Here is an 18,969-nt window from a genome sequence, read left to right as displayed (position 1 = left end):
GACCTTCTACCTCTTAATATGCTCTCTCCAACCCTTGATGAACCATAAGGCAACATGCATATGTAGTCTTGCAGGTTTTAGTTCATGAACGTACAACTCAAACAGCAATGTTTTATAATACTGACTTTATGCTGACCTTTCTGGTTTTTCCTGTTCCTCTTCTGTAATTAGTTAATCTACTAACAGTAATGAATCTTTGGTTGTAAGAGCTTTCATAAAATTAAACTGGCATGAGCTTCCAAAAATGTAAATCAAGTTTTTTTGATTATAACTTCATGATCAGATGTACAGCACATCATTATTATGCTAATTCTGTTTTTTGTACATGATTACTCTCATGTCTTCATATATATGCACAGGCTACCATGGCAACAATCACAGTTATGTTGCCATTTGTATATTAATTTTATGGTTTAGCTTGTCAATGTGAAATTCAAGGTTGGTGGGCGGTCTCCTGCCGAGATCAATTGCTGACCACGACTTAATACACACTAACTGAAGTGTATTTGTGATGTTAATAGTGGTAAATGACATAATTAGATCACCAAGAAGCTTTACGAAATGCAAAATTAAGAGTGTGGGCATGTCTTGTGGTCAAACTGCAACCCTTGATTTTCAAAAACTCCACTTCATAATCGTATACTTGTTGGCTGTCTCAAAACATGTAACTGAAATAATATTATTACTTGTGCATTTGAAAGATAAAAAGTTGAGAATCATTTTGTAAATTTAAATTACTGAATTTCACAGATTTTTAATTTGGAATTACTGAGAAAATTGATATAAATTTTGTTTTGACAGATGAAACTTACATGGGTACCTTATTTCAAAATTTGAAGTGTCATAAAGAAAAATCTTTAAACTAGCTATAGCTAGCTATAGATTGTCATGAGAAAACACTATCAGTGATGCTGGTCAAAAAACCAATGTCCCTAGCAATCATTCATATTATAATAATAAGTACTGAAGGTTATGTCAACCCATCAATGAGGTTTCGATAGTCACGAAATGATAGTCAGTAGGTCAAGTCAACCAGTCAGTGAGGGCTCGATAGTCACAGGATGATAGTCACTAGATTAGGTCAACTAGTCATTGAGGGTTAAATAGTCATGTGATGATAGTCAGTAGGCCACGTCTACCAGTCAATGAGGGTGCAATGGCCATATGATCATATAGTTAGTAGGTCAAGTCATACTGTCAATGAGGGTTTAATAGTCATGTCATAATAGTCACTAGGTGATGTCAACCAGTCAATTATGGGTTCAATTATAGAGTACGTCTAGTCAACCAATCAATGAGGGCTCAATAGCCATGTGATGATAGTCAGTAGGTCAAGTCATATTGTCAATGAGGGTTCAATAGTCATGCCATGCATAGTCAGTAGGTCAAGTCATATAGTCAATGAGGGTTTAATAGTCATGTCATAATAGTCACTAGGTGATGTCAAACAGTCAATTATGGGTTCAATTATAGAGTAAGTCTAGTCAACCAATCAATGAGGGCTCAATAGCCATGTGATGATAGTCAGTAGGTCAAGTCATATTGTCAATGAGGGTTCAATAGTCATGTCATGCATAGTCAGTAGGTCAAGCCACAGTCAATGTGGGTGTTTGTGAAAAATGGCTTGTCCTGTGCTGTGTGTCGAAGAAAACACTGCTTGAACTGCAGGCCATTCATATTGCCATCTCCTGCTAATATAAAAGTTTTATAATTCTAGCGCTTCCCCCTCCAATTAAATTGATCATGTCAAGAGTACATTGTTTTGCATTATGAACTCTTGATCACGTGCACTGTTATCAGAACTGTCACAGTTAATGTCTAATTAGTAACCACATCAAACAGGCCAGACAATAATTATGCAGATCATGACCTCATTATGGCATCTATGTCAAGTAGGCCCCTAACATATGTATGTACAGTACTACTAGGGGTGGGCATATTTTAAAAAACTGTATCACTAAAGTAATGTACCACGTACTGTATGGTTTTCAAAAAGTATTATAGCACAACTTCTTAGCAACACTGGAGCAAAGAGCCTACCATGGGAGGTACCTCTTTCTAAATTGAAGGGCCAGACACCACCTGAGAATCGTGTTCAAGATTCTGAATCTTACTTAAGCACTGAGCTGGCTTCCAAGCTAATTGGAATACTGGCAAGGCTTGCGTAAACATTCACACAGCGCACAAGTAACTAAATTTATTACAGCACCGCACATGAGATAATATACAGCATAATTTACAAGAAATAATATGGACTTGTAGAACATCTGTTGAGATCCCAGATTCCGTTCTTGCCCAAAGTCCAGATACCATTGTGGGATTCAAAGTGACTTGTGTTGTATCTCAGTCCCTGGTATTAGGTGAAGGTCCAGGTGCCTACACCTCCACCCGTGGAACACGGTACATCCTCATATGGGTTACTATAGTCCTGCCCCAGGAGGGTTTGTCTGCACTGATCACATAGCACCTCAATAGTGTACAGCTTATGTCTCAGTGTTGGTTCGCTGGGTAGGCGTGATCATGCTAATACAGTAGCCAACGAGTTTGCTCTGTCTTGTGCACATATTTTAGTCAAATATTTGTATGTTATTTTGATACTTCTTTTTATCAGTGCTATTGACTCTGCATGTGCTATATGCATGATGTCTGTATATGGTGATCATTTTTTATGTTAAATTTTCATAGCAACCCCTGAAGTATTTATTGTCTACTGTAAAGAAGATGGTGATAATGTATTGGTTTTGTCAGATTTTTTCCGTAGAAACGGCTAACACCTCCAATTTGTTTTTCCTACTTGAAGTGAAAGCACTGTATGGTCTACAATGAGGCTGTTTTGTACAGATTTAACACAATATTTATAATAATATTCTGTGGTATGACATTGATCAATATCGCCCACCCCTACATACTATTTATTAGACAACATAATAAACCAGCAGCTAAGCTTCACTGAATGAATAATTATTGTGAAGATGTGGTCAGAAATACAAATGAAATGTAAAATTAACTTTAAACGTAAACCTATATATAAAAGTTATTCTCCTGTAATTCTTGCTGGTTGCAGCAATGTAGAATCCAGGAAGACAGTCTTTCCCACTAAAAACATCACATGTATTATTCTGGATGCAGGGGAAGCATATGTACTTACATTAGTAATCAAGAGTAAGAGGCACGTGTAGCGTCATCCCATCCAACACCTTACGATAATTCCATCCTGAGGGATCACATAAACAATGAAAATATCTACCGTAGGAGCTATGTAATACTATTGCACGTACCTTCAGATTTCAGGTGCCCTAACAGACTCCTGCAGTGGCTGGACAAGTTCATGTTGTGCTGGTTCTAAAAAAATAAAATATCATAAAACATCTTTGGAAGGGTTTGGGTAGCCATGCAGCAGTGTTAGGAGTACCGCTTTACATAAGTGACGTGTTACGTAATGATATAAGCAAGTACACGAAAAATGAGGAGTTTTCAACAAGAGTAGGGACCATAACTCATCAATAAAAAAAGTACTGAAACAAGTTTGAGTAGTCTATGATATTAGATCACAGTAAAACAATAAGAAGTGTTATATCCCTACTGTGCTCGATACCATTATGGAAATGCACAGTAGGGGTATAACACTTCCTATTCTTTTACTGTGATTTAATATCATGGACTACTCCAACTTGTTTCTGTGCTTTTTAACCAGGCGTGTGCCCACTTTGGCCGGCTGTGGGCATGCGCCTGGTTACTGAAATTGTTTTCCAAAAAGTGTGTGTGTACGTATGTATGTTTGTATAATTTGTTTGTCTTTCCGCACCCACATGAGCAAAACTTTGTTGGTTAAAAACAGCTTTTATGTTATAAATAAAGGTTATTATAGAGCCTCTATTAAACTTCTGGGCAGGTAAGCTTTGGTTAATACTGCTGAAATACGAGTGAGACAAGTTTATAAGGACGAGGTGAAGACCTGTCCCAATGGACTCTATAGACATCAAACAGCCAAAAAACATCACAGATGACCACCTAGGATATCGGATAAAATGAATTCCTTTGAGTTGATAAGGGGGCGTGCCAGTACATATGTGAACAAAAATGAAGAGCAGCCTTGAGGCTTTGCCTGGAGAATTTGCGCAAGAAAATTTTATAGACGAACTATAAAACAGTTAAGAAGATACTCCTGTACATTATTAGTGGGTTAAAGTGTTTCGTTTCAGGTACACCTCCTTAGCAATGTAATTACAGAATTACAAAATATTTAATCTATTACAAAAAATACAAATTCTACAATTCAGTTATGCACACTGAAAGACCCATTAGTATACTGCTAATTAATTCCAGTTAGGTTTGTTTGCTGCACGGCAACTGGTTTTTAGAAGTATCAACTTGTTTTAAATGATGTGCTATGGTCCCTACTCTAGTTGAAAAATTCCTTTTTTTTCGTGTACTTGTTTGTTAACTTTTTTTGGTAAATAATTTTATTATAATTGGTGAACATAGAGAAAATCTAGTAATATAACTTGAGTTACTTTGCTTAAAAAGACATGTTACATAAGTAATGAAGTTACAATAACGAGTCTAATATATTACATAATACAAGTAACAAAGTTGCTAATGTTGTTGCTAACCGCTGAGTAACGCCTAGCCACAACGAAGTAATGAAGCCTACTAAATGAAGCTTATTCACCAGCTTCTTACTTATAACCAACATTACATAACACTACCATGTCACATGATAAGGTGGTAGCTGCACACACGACAGCTTAAGGTCGTGGATGCAAAATAATGTAATATGTAATACTAGACTATGGTATGCATAGTATGCTTTGATGTTTGGTCACTAATGAGGTATTTAAACTGCAATAGATACTTGGGGTAGGCATCTAAACTTTGATACCTGTGACAAAAAAAAATTCGTCATGTTTGTCATGTGTTTTGCTGGATTTTAGTCTCAGAAATCATCATTATACTATCAAGAAAGCATTGTTGGATAATACAGATGATGGTATACATCTAGGAAGCTTACCAGTGAGATATTTTAACACTAATTTGATCAGGAAGCTACCAATGTTGGTAGTGACCGGAGCCACACGAACTATGGGTCTAATTCGGTTATTGCCCAACTCCACAGTCTCTTTGCTATTATTAGAGACCCTCAGAATGGCACATAATCACCCTCAGGTGTCTGAAATAGTAAAGGTACTTTGATTTGTGCAATAATCTACACAGATCACAGTTACTTTATTTTACGAGTAATATGTAACTGTAACTAGTTACTTTTACTAAGTAACTTGCTCAACACTGTCTGCAGACATTTTTGTGCTTGAAAGCTCAACGGGGGAGGGGGGGGGGGGGTGGAGAGGAGACCATGATGTCACAACGTGTAAAGTTTTGTGTAATTTAGTTGAATTCCAAATTTACAGTAATTGAATTACAATGATTTTTGCATGATGAAAAACTTTATCATTGTAGACGCCAAACTTGATTGCATTTTCTACTGGTGATTAAGAATAGCGAAATAACACAGGTGTCTGAAATTACTATCAGAAATTATTGTAAATAAAGCACTATTGCAAAATCCACTGCAGTATCACTGGGGCTCAACAATTTCTACACCAGTGCAGAGCCAAATATAACAATCGGGCACTGAACATTTATGGCCCAAATAGTCTGCATGTCTGACCATAACACAGTTTGTTCAGACATAATGTCCTAGCTATCAAAAGAAAAGGATGGAGCCTAAGGAATACAGTTTATTTGTTTGGTTTATGGCTTGTACTGCTAATCATAACTACCACTTGGTTGCTAGGATACACTACATTCTAACAGTGCGTTTACAATTGTCTCATGTCGCGCACTGGCTCGGTTTGGCATGACTCGTCTCGGTTTTCACTACAGTATAAACGCCCATCGAACTGAGCCAAGCCAAACCAGCCCGCATAAAACTGGTGTGCCAGCACGACTTGGTTTGGTTCGGTTTTCTATATTCAATGTGTCCACTAGATATTATATCAAAATAAAGCTTAAATAGATAAAAGAAACACTATATCAAACGGAACAATTCAACACTTCATAGCAGGAAGAGCACATGATTACGGCAAAAGTTCATAACATATATTATATATATATATATATATTTAGGAAAGTATCCAACGCCTATATTACCCCTTCAAAACACACTGCACAATAATTGTGCAACATTGTGTAACATATCTGGAATATTTTAGTACAATTTCAGTAAACTCCAACACATGGCTTCAACATGAAAGACTTGTTGATAGGCATTGATATACCAAAGCAAAGACCTGCAAGCACTTCAAGGCCCTTATAGCTCGGGAAGCAAGTTAACACCTTTGGTGATGATGACTATTGCTTAACATTATTATGCAGTGCGTTTTGAAGGGGCAATACAGCGTTGGATACTCTCCTAAATATATATATATATATATATATATATATATATATTATGTACTCCTGCTTACCGGTATCGACCACATTATTATAAGGATATTAATGGCTTGTATAAGCCAACAACCATCACTAGAGCACAATCGTGCAATTCACCACTGCCTTTCTTCTCAACCACCCAATAAAAGAGCCCTACTTTACGCATCTTCCAGGCCAGCACGCTTTATTATTGTGTGTCTAAACATGTGCCAATAAACGGGATGTTGCAGTTTCATAAACCAGGTTCCAAAACTGCGCGAAGTGTAAATGCAGTATTACAACCCAATGGGAGTGGCCATGAACGCACTAGGCCTCCTCCCATTCAATTAGCAACAGTAGTTAGCTCACAACAATAACAACCACCAAAGCTGTGTACAGTTGTTAATAGCATTGATTCAACTAAAGTGGAAACTGTTAATCAGGAGACTTGCATAATCAGGACACTTGGCAATGGTCCTTTAGCACGTAAACTGACCTGGAATATCAGGACACCTTGACAGTCAGGACACTTTGGCTGGTCCCAAGGTGTCCTTAATACACAAGTTTCACTGTAGTACATTTTGACTCTTGATTGAAATGTCCTACCACGACCAACCAAGTTTGCACATGATAGGACATTATGGTGGGTCTAATGCTGAATGTTATATTTGCTTCTGCAGTGAAGTACAATTTCTGAAAATAAACATAGTGCTGAACTTCATCGTTAAGACACCTCACACACACATTACACGTGAGACACATGCATTGGATTGTTGTCTCATGCATGGTTTCCCATCTCACGCCTTGCAACTCCTGGAAAATTAAGCTCTAACATGATTAATTTCACTCCAGAACTCTTGGTAAAGCACTTTACAGTGCTTTAAAGGCTAAAAATGGACAGGTAAAAAATAGCTGGGAAAATAGCAAAAACGTGGCAAATTTTGCAAGTTTTAAAGGAATTTTTCTACTAAGAGAGAGAAAACGAGGGGATCCCATGCATAAGTAAGCAAATATCCCTCATTTTACCCTCAGGTCTCACTCCAAATGCACTTTACAGGTTGAGGTCTCTGATCGTTTACTAAAACTAAACCCTATTGGCAAAATGTACAGTACGGATACATGTATCCTGACATCATGTTCTACCTCCTCTGATTAAGCTAGGGGAGGGCAAAGTAAGCCACATAGGATTCTACTGTCATTCTAGGAGTCTGTGGGCATGTTCCCCCAAGAAATCTTTGAAAATGTAAGTGTATAAATATATTCAATTTTGGTAAAGTTTTAGTGTGATGCGATTAAATATTTAGTTATTTACCATTAAATGGGATCAGTTGAACTCTTAAGGCTTTTATCCAAAAATGAGATTGGGAGCACTGTTTATGTACCAAGTTTGAAACTTTCTTCCTTTACAAACTGCACAAAATCAATATATTCAAGCACTACTGTATGCTGCTCTACTAAATTGAATGTGTCACAAAAGTTTCTTCACGACACAGGAGAAGCAACTTTCTAAAGATATAATAGATGCCCTCCAATAGGTTCTACAGTGGAACCTGTCAAACTTTTCCCTAGAATCTCTACATGGCAGGTGGTTTACCAGTGTATAAACTTCTCAATTATAGAGTTTAAGCTTATATAGCCTATATGGAAAGGTGGCAATATATTATACAGGTGGCTTCTACACAAAACATGGTTTCACTTTATTGTCACTTACTGTAATTAACAGAAAATGGCTAGTCATGTACACTATAAGTAGGCAGCAGTGTAGGTTATACTGGGAACAGTCCGTTAGTACAGATTATACTGGGGACAGTTAGCCCAATACAAATGTAATGGTGCAAACTCATATGGAGGCGGTTGTATTGATGATTCTCTGCTGAAATATCCTAATAAGTTGGACAACGAATCTCGGGTTTGTGTCAGTTCAGCAGCCCCCCCTCCACACACACATAAAGCAAAGCCTACGACAGCCATGCGAACATAGCTATTGCGGCCCAGTGAGCCAGCACTGGGAACACATACTTGCACAAACAATGTAAGTTTTGGTTGAGATGGTCAGAAACATTATATACCCTTAAGGGCAGTTACTGACCTTGAAACCTTTCCCAGAGCGTCTTCATGTAAAGACGGTATCTGACACTGTAGAGTCAAGCTGAGATGAGGCTCGACACCTGCAGATGGGGGTATGGCTAACAACATCATCTATTTGCAACCACTTTCAAGTCAGTAGCTGCCTTATGACTGATCACCTGAGGTCAGATCACATGGTTATTTAATTGATCACATGACTACTTACCAATTGTAGGTACTTGCACCAGGCTTTAATTGGAATAGACACTGACTTCTGTGTTTGATGTTAACACCTGGCCACCTCGTCGAACCAGTCCATCCTGTAAAACCAAGAGTACAGAAAATAATAGAATTGAATGGTGTATTATGCTGTGATTAATGACTACGTAAAATAACACAGATATTTCTCTAATTGTTTGTTTGCACAGAGAACTTAAACATCCCCTTTCATGCTATTATGTTTTTGCTTGGTTTAGTGGCCAAATTGGGCTAAATAAAGCAACCCTTAATGGCAATATAAACGAACAATTACTGAAATATCCGTGTTACTTTAAGCATTCATTAATCATGGGGTAATACACCCGTTAGATACTCTTGGTTACTATTATTATACTCTTGGTAAATATTGATGTCACATACTCACACACAAGGTCGCCTCAAGGCACACACACTTTATATAAAAGCATTCTTTGAACTACATGATGGGAAAGTAAATTTTTGCCTATTTCAAATTAATCAGGAAATTTCATAATTATTGTACCTATAGCCATGAATTTTTGAAAAAGGTTCTTGCCCTCCTCAGGTTAATTGTCATGAGGCTCATTGTTCCACCACAGTTTACACAGTTCTCTTGACCCAATCAGAATTGGGTATGGGTAGGTTCAACCATACATACTTAGATCAGAATAAAAAAAAACTAAGTACCTGCACCAATTCTGAGCGTGCCTTGTACAAAGTGCCATAACCTTTGAAGCGCAATTTGTCATTCTACTTGTGATCTAACAAGGAGTAAAAATTGACACCTAGGGTTTTACCCCAGCGCTAAATGGTGAGGCCAACACTAGCCATGAAAATAACTTTTCAGTAAGGAAATAAGGAAAATTGCAAACCCTTTTCATATACCTTTATAAAATATTTGATAACTTGCTCCTCTCCAGGTGTCATCATAATCCAAGCCAATTAGTTTCTATATAAGGAAAGTAAAATATTGTTATTTGAAACTGCTTCCATTCAATCCTGCGTAAAATTTTGTAACAAACCATATATGACTCACGGGAGTAAATCCACAATCGACATTAAACATGTGGCAAGAATTTTGACACAGAGACATGACAAGTTGCTGCTCATCACTTCATAACAAGTAAGCCATTGTTCATTTAACCATAGCCCAGTGAGCAAATTTTTAGTTGATGCATACTTGTAGACTGTAATAATTAAGTTTCCCCACCTAGTGTCGCCACGCGTGTCCATATTGCATAAAAACACACATTCCCAAAAGTGCTCTGCTGGTTTAAGGGTTAAGACCTTGGTATGATACTACTGTAGGTAGACTTCTGATGAGGCTTTAACATATTAAGATATTACAGTGCAAATATACTAGGCTAAAAATATACTAGTACTCAGTGAGTACAGTTTACAATCACATGACCCAGCTCACATGATGTATTTGTCAGGGAGTGAGTTTCATAGGCATGATTTTTCGCCAGGGACACTAACACCAGTAATATTTTTTGCCATTGTTGTTACTTAAAAAGCTGTAAACTGTAACAAAACTAAATGTTGAATGGGTTTGACTACAAGTAGCTAGTATTCATGAGTACTAGATCATTATCAGATTGTGACTATTTTAGGTACGTACCATGAGTATGGTAAATACCCATGGTAATACCATGAGTATGGTAAATACCCATGGTACGTACCATGAGTATGGTACGTAATTTATGGTAAATACTCATGGTACGTACTGCACCATGAGTATTTTAGGTACGTACCGTACCTTGAATTCAAGGTACGTACTGTACACAGTATATTTTAGGGCTAAAGCAATCATGGTTTTTTGTATTCAACTACTCTCTAGAGAATAATTAATTTTAGGGCTAAAGCAATCATGGTTTTTTGTATTCAACTACTCTCTAGAGAATAATTAAATTAATTATTCTCTAGAGAGTAGTTGAATACAAAAAACCATGAAATTAATTATTCTCTAGAGAGTAGTTGAATACAAAAAACCATGATTGCTTTAGCCCTAAAATATACTGTGTACAGTACGTACCTTGAATTCAAGCACTCTTGTGGTGCCACCCTTGTGGGGAATGACTGCAATCGTCCCAGTCTAACTTCTCTAGGTATGTAGCGTGTGTTGAAGAAAGTGCCAGCTAAGGTGGTACATATTATACAGTAAGAGAATGCACACACAGCCTTAAAATAGTCACAATCTAAGGTGTACAGCACCCAGCCAACCCAAAACATAAATTCTCGGCAGGTAGTCTATGTACAGTAGGTTAACCTTGCAAAGTAACACCGTATCTGTGGACATTATAATCCACTGTTTCTCCAGAATTACTTTGCAGAACAAAGAGACGACAAGACTGAGTACTGCAGTATTAGTGTTAATGTTGAAAATTGATTGGGTTGGCTCAGTTAAGATTTTTCACTTTTACCGATACTGATTATTTGTCTATTCCTGTAACTAATATACCGATATTAACCAATTATTCATAACAGGAGAGTAGGGACAGAAAATCACCTAGAGTTCATATAGCCTGTATGTGTAAACTGAAATTGTCACGATAATGTATTTAATGTATTGCCGTTGACTTTTTTTGCTATAGTTTTGTCACTATAACCTTTTTTATGGAAAGAAGCCAAGTATAGTTATAAAGCAGCTAAGTCAACATATCAAACAGTACTTTTAGTGGGTTGTGAAGAGTGATCAACTACATATACACATCCTGCTACAGCTTTGCTGCCATCTTTTTGCAAACAAACAAGCCTAAACAGCTACAAAACAGTTACAGTAGACAAACATTGTATTACTTACTGCTGCATTCACCTCTTTCTTTACTTTGCCAGTTCTTTGCCATCACCATTAACTGAGTATTGGTTAGAGACCTAGCATGAGGTTCGCTCGGTTTTTAAAATCCACAAATATCCGAGGGTATGGTCTCTAATTGACTTGGAAAATGTATGGATTTATACATGAGCACATAGATGGAGTTATTGTGGGATTGGATAACATGTCATACTGAAATTGTTAATGAACATTTAAAAAGATTCAACATGCTTTGGTCGAAGTGCTGGAAAATGAAGCCCGCACAGCGTCCTTTAAACTCCTTTCACAAGTTAGACTTGGATCTGGGTGCTGGAAATGGTGAGGGAAATGGCAGTGATTGATAATGTTGAACTGGGTTAGTGGTAGCTAGTGCCTATGGTGTCACAACAGTATGAAGAACACCTGTGTCGAAGAAGCAAGTTGTGTGGACTTATAACAATGGGAACGCCGGAGTTGTCACATGTTGTGACACAATCACAAGCATGAAGAACAAGTACAGTTTCAAATATGGACCACACCCACATTACACATAGCACTAAATCAATTTTCTACAAGGAGGATAATGAGGTCTTTAAAAAACTTGTGGTTAACCAATCTATTCATTTTATAGGCATACCGAAAAGAATTTGATTACGGGTGCTAACGTTGTAGGTACGTTTGCTACGATAAATGGAGAAGTCCAAAAATATCATGGAAAATTCTAATTGGCGCTATTTGTTTCTAGAGTGTTAAGTCTGTTTTTGTCTTCTATTAAACCGTGGATAGACTTTACAAAGACCTAAGCGAGTAAGCTTCCACAGATCAAAGCATATTGTGCATGCCATTTTCTAATTGTGGTTTCGGTTAATCAGCAAGTTATTTTAGCCAATACCAATACTTGTAATATCAGCTGTTAGCGATAGTTATCGGTGCAACACTACACATATTTTTGGGGTTTGTGTACTTCTCAGTAGTAAGGCATTGTGAAAATTCCAAAAAAAAACAATTCATATGACTTGTTATTTTACTAGATGAATAAAAAATTTGAAATTTTAAAATGGGAATAGGAATCGCTGAAAAAAGCCACAAAACAAGAAGGGATCGCTGGGGTGGTAATGTAAACCACAAATCCCTATTTTGACTCTCTGTCATAAATCTTTAGTTACATGCTCTGTCATTTTGAAGTGGCTCAAAATAGGGATTTGTGGTTCACATTACCACCAACAGAGAGTCAAAATAGGGATTTGTGGTTTACATTACCACCGACAGAGAGTCAAAATAGGGATTTGTGGTTTACATTACCACCCCAGCGATCCCTTCTTGTTTTGTGGCTTTTTTCAGCGATTCCTATTCCCATTTTAAAATTTCCAATTTTTTATTCATCTAGTTTGTGTACTTTTTGTTAATCCAGTAATGGATTATGAAGAAGACTGTGGTGAATAGTGTAATTTTGCATTCTGCATAGTAACACCGTCAACATTTCAGTACACACATGAAACTGATAAAATTGCAATGTGCATACAGACTGAGAGTCTCCTAATATGAGCTACAATTTACATTACTGGTGCCTTTAATAGCTGTCAAATTCAGTACAAGGATTGTTGTTATATACTTGACTGCATTATTCATCAGGGTGAACTCCCTTCAGACTGGAAGAGGGCATATGTAACACCAGTATACAAGAAAGGCCCGTGTACTAATCCATCAAACTATAGACCTATATCATTGATTAGTAAAGTTATTGGAACATATCATCTCCTCAGCAATATCTTCTCACACTATTGACTACAATATCATGTGTACAAATAAACATGGATTTATTTGATCGATAATGAAGGCTGTTGTGAATACTATAATTTTGCATTCTGCATAGTAACATCGTCAATGTTTCAGTACAAACATGAAACTGATCAAATTGCAATGTGCATACAGACTGAGAATCTCCCAATATGTGCTACAATTTACATTACTGGTGCCTTTAATAGCTATCAAATTCAGTGCAAGGATTGTTGTTATACACTTGACTGCATTATTAGAGTATTTACATGGCTGCTCTATTAGAGTATTTAATCTGGATAACCCGCCCACGTACAATAATAACGGAGCAAAAAAACCACCTTGCAACAAAGTCATCAGCCCAGATTAAGCTTCCTGGCCTATACTGAGTTTAATAAAGACGGATTCTATTAGCCACAAGTAGCGCACACCAAAAAACCAAACTCTGAGCGCGATCTTGTATGGCTTCTCAAGCGTAATGGCGCTTTGGCAAGAATAAACGGCCCGGTTTGGGCTGTTTCCATCCAAAAACGACATCAAAAATAGGTCATGGACACGCACAATGATCCATTCAGCAAGCCCTGCTACTTTTTATCTCAGAAATCTCCTTGTAAACTTCGCTATGCCTGTGAAAGAATAATATTATGAATAATAAGAATAATAATATGAACAAACGGGCATATTTCAGTTTTGTCTGAAATACACATACTGTTTCCTTTTCACTTGATACTTACTAGTGGACCTATACTCATCGCAAAGAACCACCAGAGGGTTGTTTTGAGCTGAAGGATGCTTTTCAAGGTGGTTTTTAGGTGTGCGTTCTATTAGGATTTTTGCAAAAAAACAGGGCGATCCCTATTATGAACCCACTATCGTGGTTCATGATACTGTGTGGATTCGTGAACCTATGAATAACTTATTTGGTCAGGCCAACTAAGGTGAAGTTACAGTATGAATATTCAGGGTGCACTGAAAATCCTGCTTTAGCTCTGATGCTGTCTCACTACATCCTGTCTCCCTGTTAAAATAACATGTATATATATATATACTGTATAAGTACATGAAAAATTTGGGATTTTCAACTAGAGTATGCACAATACATTGAAACAAGTTGGAGTATAGTCCATGATATTAAATCACAGTAAAACAATAAGAAGTGTTATATCCCTAATGTGCTCAAGATACAAATGCACAGTAAGAATATAACACTTTTTACAGTGATTTAATGTCATGGACTATTTGTTTCAGTACTTTTTTATCGATGTGTTATGGTCCCTGCTCTAGTTGAAAATTCCAATTTTTCATGCACGTATTTGTTTGCTAACTTTTTTGTAAATACTTTTATTATGACTGGTGAACCGATGCAAACAGAACTGGCACCACGTGCCCCAGCTATATCAATTATCATCTGAAAAAGTGAAGTATTCTTTATGTTTCGTTGTCAGCTATGTTCAACCAGTTACACAGGATTTGAATTAAGAACTGTTCAAAAGGCACCTCTGTGATCCACGCATATCGAAAGAAGCAACACTACGGTGCTTGGGCCCCAGTTATATTAATAATCATCTGAAAAGTGAAGTATCCATTACACTTCGCTGTTGGCTATGTTCATCCTGTTCACAGCAGTATAAATCAAGAACTGGCTGAACTGCTTGAAAAGCACCTCTGTAGCCACTAAGAAAAATACGGACAATTTCTGCTTCAAAGGGAAGCCTGTCACGTGCTACTGCCAAATCAACACCTTTCGCTATCAGCAAAGATGAATGACACACAAAGGAGGACACTGGTAAGTCCATGAAGAATGCATGGTACGTACTGCGGTATGCTTAAAGGTACCTCTTGGGTAGAAGCAACATTGAAGAGTAACAGTGAAAACATCAGGCCCATAGCCTTACCCATTATCGAGATACGCTTGTCCAAAATCAGTCAGTCAGTAGAAAATTCCATCGAATAAAAAAGCTTAAAATTCCGTAGCAACTTGTTCAAAGCATTTCGGGTTGATCTGAAAGCTTGTTTGGGCTAAGTTCAATAGTGCCTCATTGTTGTGTGGGAAAATTAAGGCTGCTTTTTGGGTGATGTTACTTCGTGGGCCACGCCTACTGTTTTGTGGTCCCGGCCACTATAATATTATATTTATATATAGTCTTGCCATTGGATAAGCAATGAAGCCACCTACACTTCGGAATTCATTGTGCTAAAAGGCAGAAGTGGTTGAACCAAGGTTACGGGATACTGCAAACTCATAAGTACACTATCAATTGGTGATTTGGGGCTTTTGGTTTTCTTAATCCACTGTTAACAAATATTTATCCATTCTTAACTTTTTCTCATTGGAATTCAAATGTTGTTATGGAAACATGAGATGTCCACATGCCAATTAGTGAAAACTGAACCAAAAATCAGACCAATGCAGAACTTACTAACAGTTCTAAGGTTTGGAGGACATCACTTGTGAGGGACTGACAGAGGACTTGAGAATAATGTGTATAGTTACTGAAATATGGCTACAATATGGCCTAAAGCAAGACACTGTGGTCACAAAATTAATTTTTTAATTCATATCACAACCACCAGAAACATTATTTCTAACAAATAACTCCATTAAGCCCACAAGAAGCCAAACTAGTAGGTATACAAAATATTAACAGTCCTGAATTTGGTTCAGGGAAATATTTCCAGTAGTCAGCAAAACTACACATGCGCTTACAGGTGTACCAGTCGCTAAGAGTGTTGTTTCTACGCTATTTTGTACTGTTACGCGTGTTTTCTTGCACCTTGTACCTATCTAATCAGCACACTATTATTCTCCTAGCAATAAAAGCCTGTCACCAGCTGATACACAACACAACAACACGCCTGTATATGCTGTGAGTGCAGACATACGAAAAACTTACTTGCGCTGAGGTGACGTTGATATCACCCTGTTCAACATGTAGACGGTATACAGCTCGTCCATAGATAATACACACGCATAACTCGTCCGAGCATGCTTAAATGAACAACAGTTCACATTAATTAGAAGCTAAATTTATTTACTGTGGCGCTTATTATAAGCTGCTCCAAACGTAAAGATAGCTCTGCTGCACTGTGCAGTTCAGGTTAATGATGGAGGTAAAGAAAGCTCGCCGGAAGTAACAAGAATTTACACAAAGGTACGTTATTGTAGTAATTTTTATACTGAATGAGTCTCGAGGGGTCCGCAACGCAACCTGAATCTCGTACACCTTGTGCCTGAATCTTTGCGAATCTTTGAATCTTATCACGAGATTTTCCGGAATTTCCCGGATATTGATCACGTGATCTACGGAAAAATTCGCGATCAGCTGGAGGTGTTACCTCGTGTCGTTCGAGGTGTCGTTGCACTGACTTGGCTCACGCAAGAGTTCACCTTTGTCTGTTGCTAACACTGGTACGTTATGATAGCTGGCAATAGCTCCGGTGTTGACTGTGTTGTACAATAGTTGGTTATTCGTTCAGTGAGAGCTCGATGTCTGAAGCTGCAGTGGATTTGGCTCAGGACTTGGACAGATGCGAGGGAAACTCGGAGCGAGGTGTGGAAGGCAGACTAAATGATGACAGGTACATAGAAAACAAACCACTTCGCGTATGGAAGCGTATGGAGGACAAAACTTTGCTGTAAATCCAAGTTTCATCCTGAAGAGGTTTTGTCAAGCTAGGTGAAAAGCCTAATCATTGAATAAAATCAACAGGCTTAATAGTGCTGAGACTAAATTGAGGACTGAATTGCATGCCATGTGCTATTTCAATAATACCTAGCTAACAGTCAAGCTAACAGTTTCTCTCAAAAGATTATTATGCGCACAACTAGCTACATACATTGTGAATTATTGTGGTGTATTTAGTATTGCATGTATGATGTAATTACACGTTATTGTATCACTAGTGCACAGGTCAATTAGTGAGTTGTATGATTTGCGTTTATGTAGTCATATGCTTCATTGTGATTAATGACTAATGAACAGCGAATAAGAACAAAGCCAACAAAATTATTGTAAATGATTATTAATGCACTCCTTAGGTTGCATACAGTGGGACCTCTCTTAAAGGACCCTACAAATAAAGCACACTGTACATTGAACCTCTCTATAAAGGACAGTTTCTGAGGTACCCACAACCTCTACCAATGCAATTTTACCTCTGAAAGGGGATAACTTCTTATAGCTGTACATTAACTCATCCCAAGTGTGTCCATCACATACTGCAGAGGTTACGTGTAGTGTTGATAACAATGGCACATGTATACATATATATATATATATATATACAGAGGTGATTATAGAAATAACCAGACAAATGTCAGATCAACTTGATGGTTGATCTGACATGCAGGCCAGCCAATTCGCCAACTAAAATTCCTGTTTACACTATGGTGTACAGTGGACCCACCTGGCTTGTTAATCTCCTAGCAACAGTAAACTGTTATTATGTCAACTACAGTAACAATGCAAGTGAGAACCACAGCCTACATCCAGCCTTCTTTGATCCAACAAATGTCAGACCAAACAAGAAAATGGGTGACAATCTTGCTAATTGCTTGGTAAATAGTGGATGGCTGACTGTTATAATCACCCCTGATAATATATTAAATCCTGTCAAATTTTGAATTGTGCATCAGTGATGTATGTAAATACAGCATGCTAGAGAGGCCCAGCCATATAAATTAATACATTCATTAACCATGATGTAATATATTAATTGTTACGTGTGCAGCTTACCTGATTCTGAAAACGTGCTGTTGCTGATGAAGAGGAGACTCCCTGCATATATTGTAAAATGTTTAGAAGCAGCTGGATATGATGAATTGAATACTATTGCAAAAATGGACATAACAGACAATCCAGGTAACTCTATCAGCAAAACTGAACAATATATTGAAAGAAGGTTTAGTGGTAATTTCCAGTACTTTTCCAACTCATCAATGCAGTCCTCACCATTTGAGTTTCCCCCTGGGCACCGAGACAGAATCTGCCATTTTGTTCATGAAGTGAGAGCTCTAGTGAGTAAGCCAACTAATAAAAGAAAACGGGATTGCACAATTGAGGATAAGGCTAAAAGACCCAAAGTTGAAGTCAGTTTAGATTCAATATCAAAAGTTCGAGATACTATAGCAAGGTGGGTACAACAGCAAACTGAGCCAACACTAAAGCAGTCAACAGAAAATCAGCATTACAAATTGATAGTTTCAACAGAAGATTCTTTTTCAGTATCTGTGATGTGTCTTGTGTGTAAAAAGACTATTACTTTGCACCAAAGAAATTCCTCAAACAAGTGTGGACCATACATCATATCAAACTGGACCCGACATGTTAAAAAATGTTATAGTGCCACAAATACTACACATGCCACCACTACAATATCTACACAACATCAACTAAAGTTAGACCAATACTTAGCCAGCAGCAAAGTACCACAGCAGCATCGTAGTAGCAATGCAACTGATGGAACAATCATCAATAGTCCAGGAAGTCATCCTCATGCACAGTCCACAAGTACCGATCCTTCTAAATCCAGCTTAGATTGTGCAAGTGCTCATGTTTCAAACAGCGACCAGGTTTTTCGGATTGCCCCTCCTTCAATGTAGAAGGAGGGGCAGTTACTAAAAGTCCAGCTCCAGGTAACCCACAAACCAAGTGGTCACGTGCTTATCGAAACCAAAGATTACT

General features: G+C 37.6%; 1 long non-coding RNA gene across 7 annotated transcripts; it reads right to left on the bottom strand.

Annotated features, from left to right (window-relative positions):
• Positions 1-2,940: 2,940 nt before the first annotated feature.
• Positions 2,941-16,313, bottom strand: LOC136247246 (uncharacterized). 7 transcript variants are annotated; one of them, XR_010697230.1, is made up of 9 exons: positions 16,180-16,306; positions 11,519-11,652; positions 11,388-11,478; positions 10,751-10,853; positions 8,705-8,798; positions 8,501-8,657; positions 3,279-3,342; positions 3,149-3,214; positions 2,941-3,096 (listed from the first exon to the last, which is right to left on the bottom strand). It is a non-coding gene; the product is annotated as an uncharacterized lncRNA (long non-coding RNA). The 7 variants fall into 7 exon arrangements; XR_010697231.1 differs by having other exon boundaries at positions 11,388-11,470; XR_010697232.1 differs by having other exon boundaries at positions 11,531-11,652.
• Between the last annotated feature and the right edge of the window lie 2,656 nt (positions 16,314-18,969).

This window comes from Dysidea avara, chromosome 2 (assembly GCF_963678975.1).
Source record: "Dysidea avara chromosome 2, odDysAvar1.4, whole genome shotgun sequence".
Classification (NCBI taxonomy): Eukaryota; Metazoa; Porifera; class Demospongiae; order Dictyoceratida; family Dysideidae; genus Dysidea; species Dysidea avara.
This window is presented reverse-complemented; position numbering and strand designations above follow the sequence as displayed.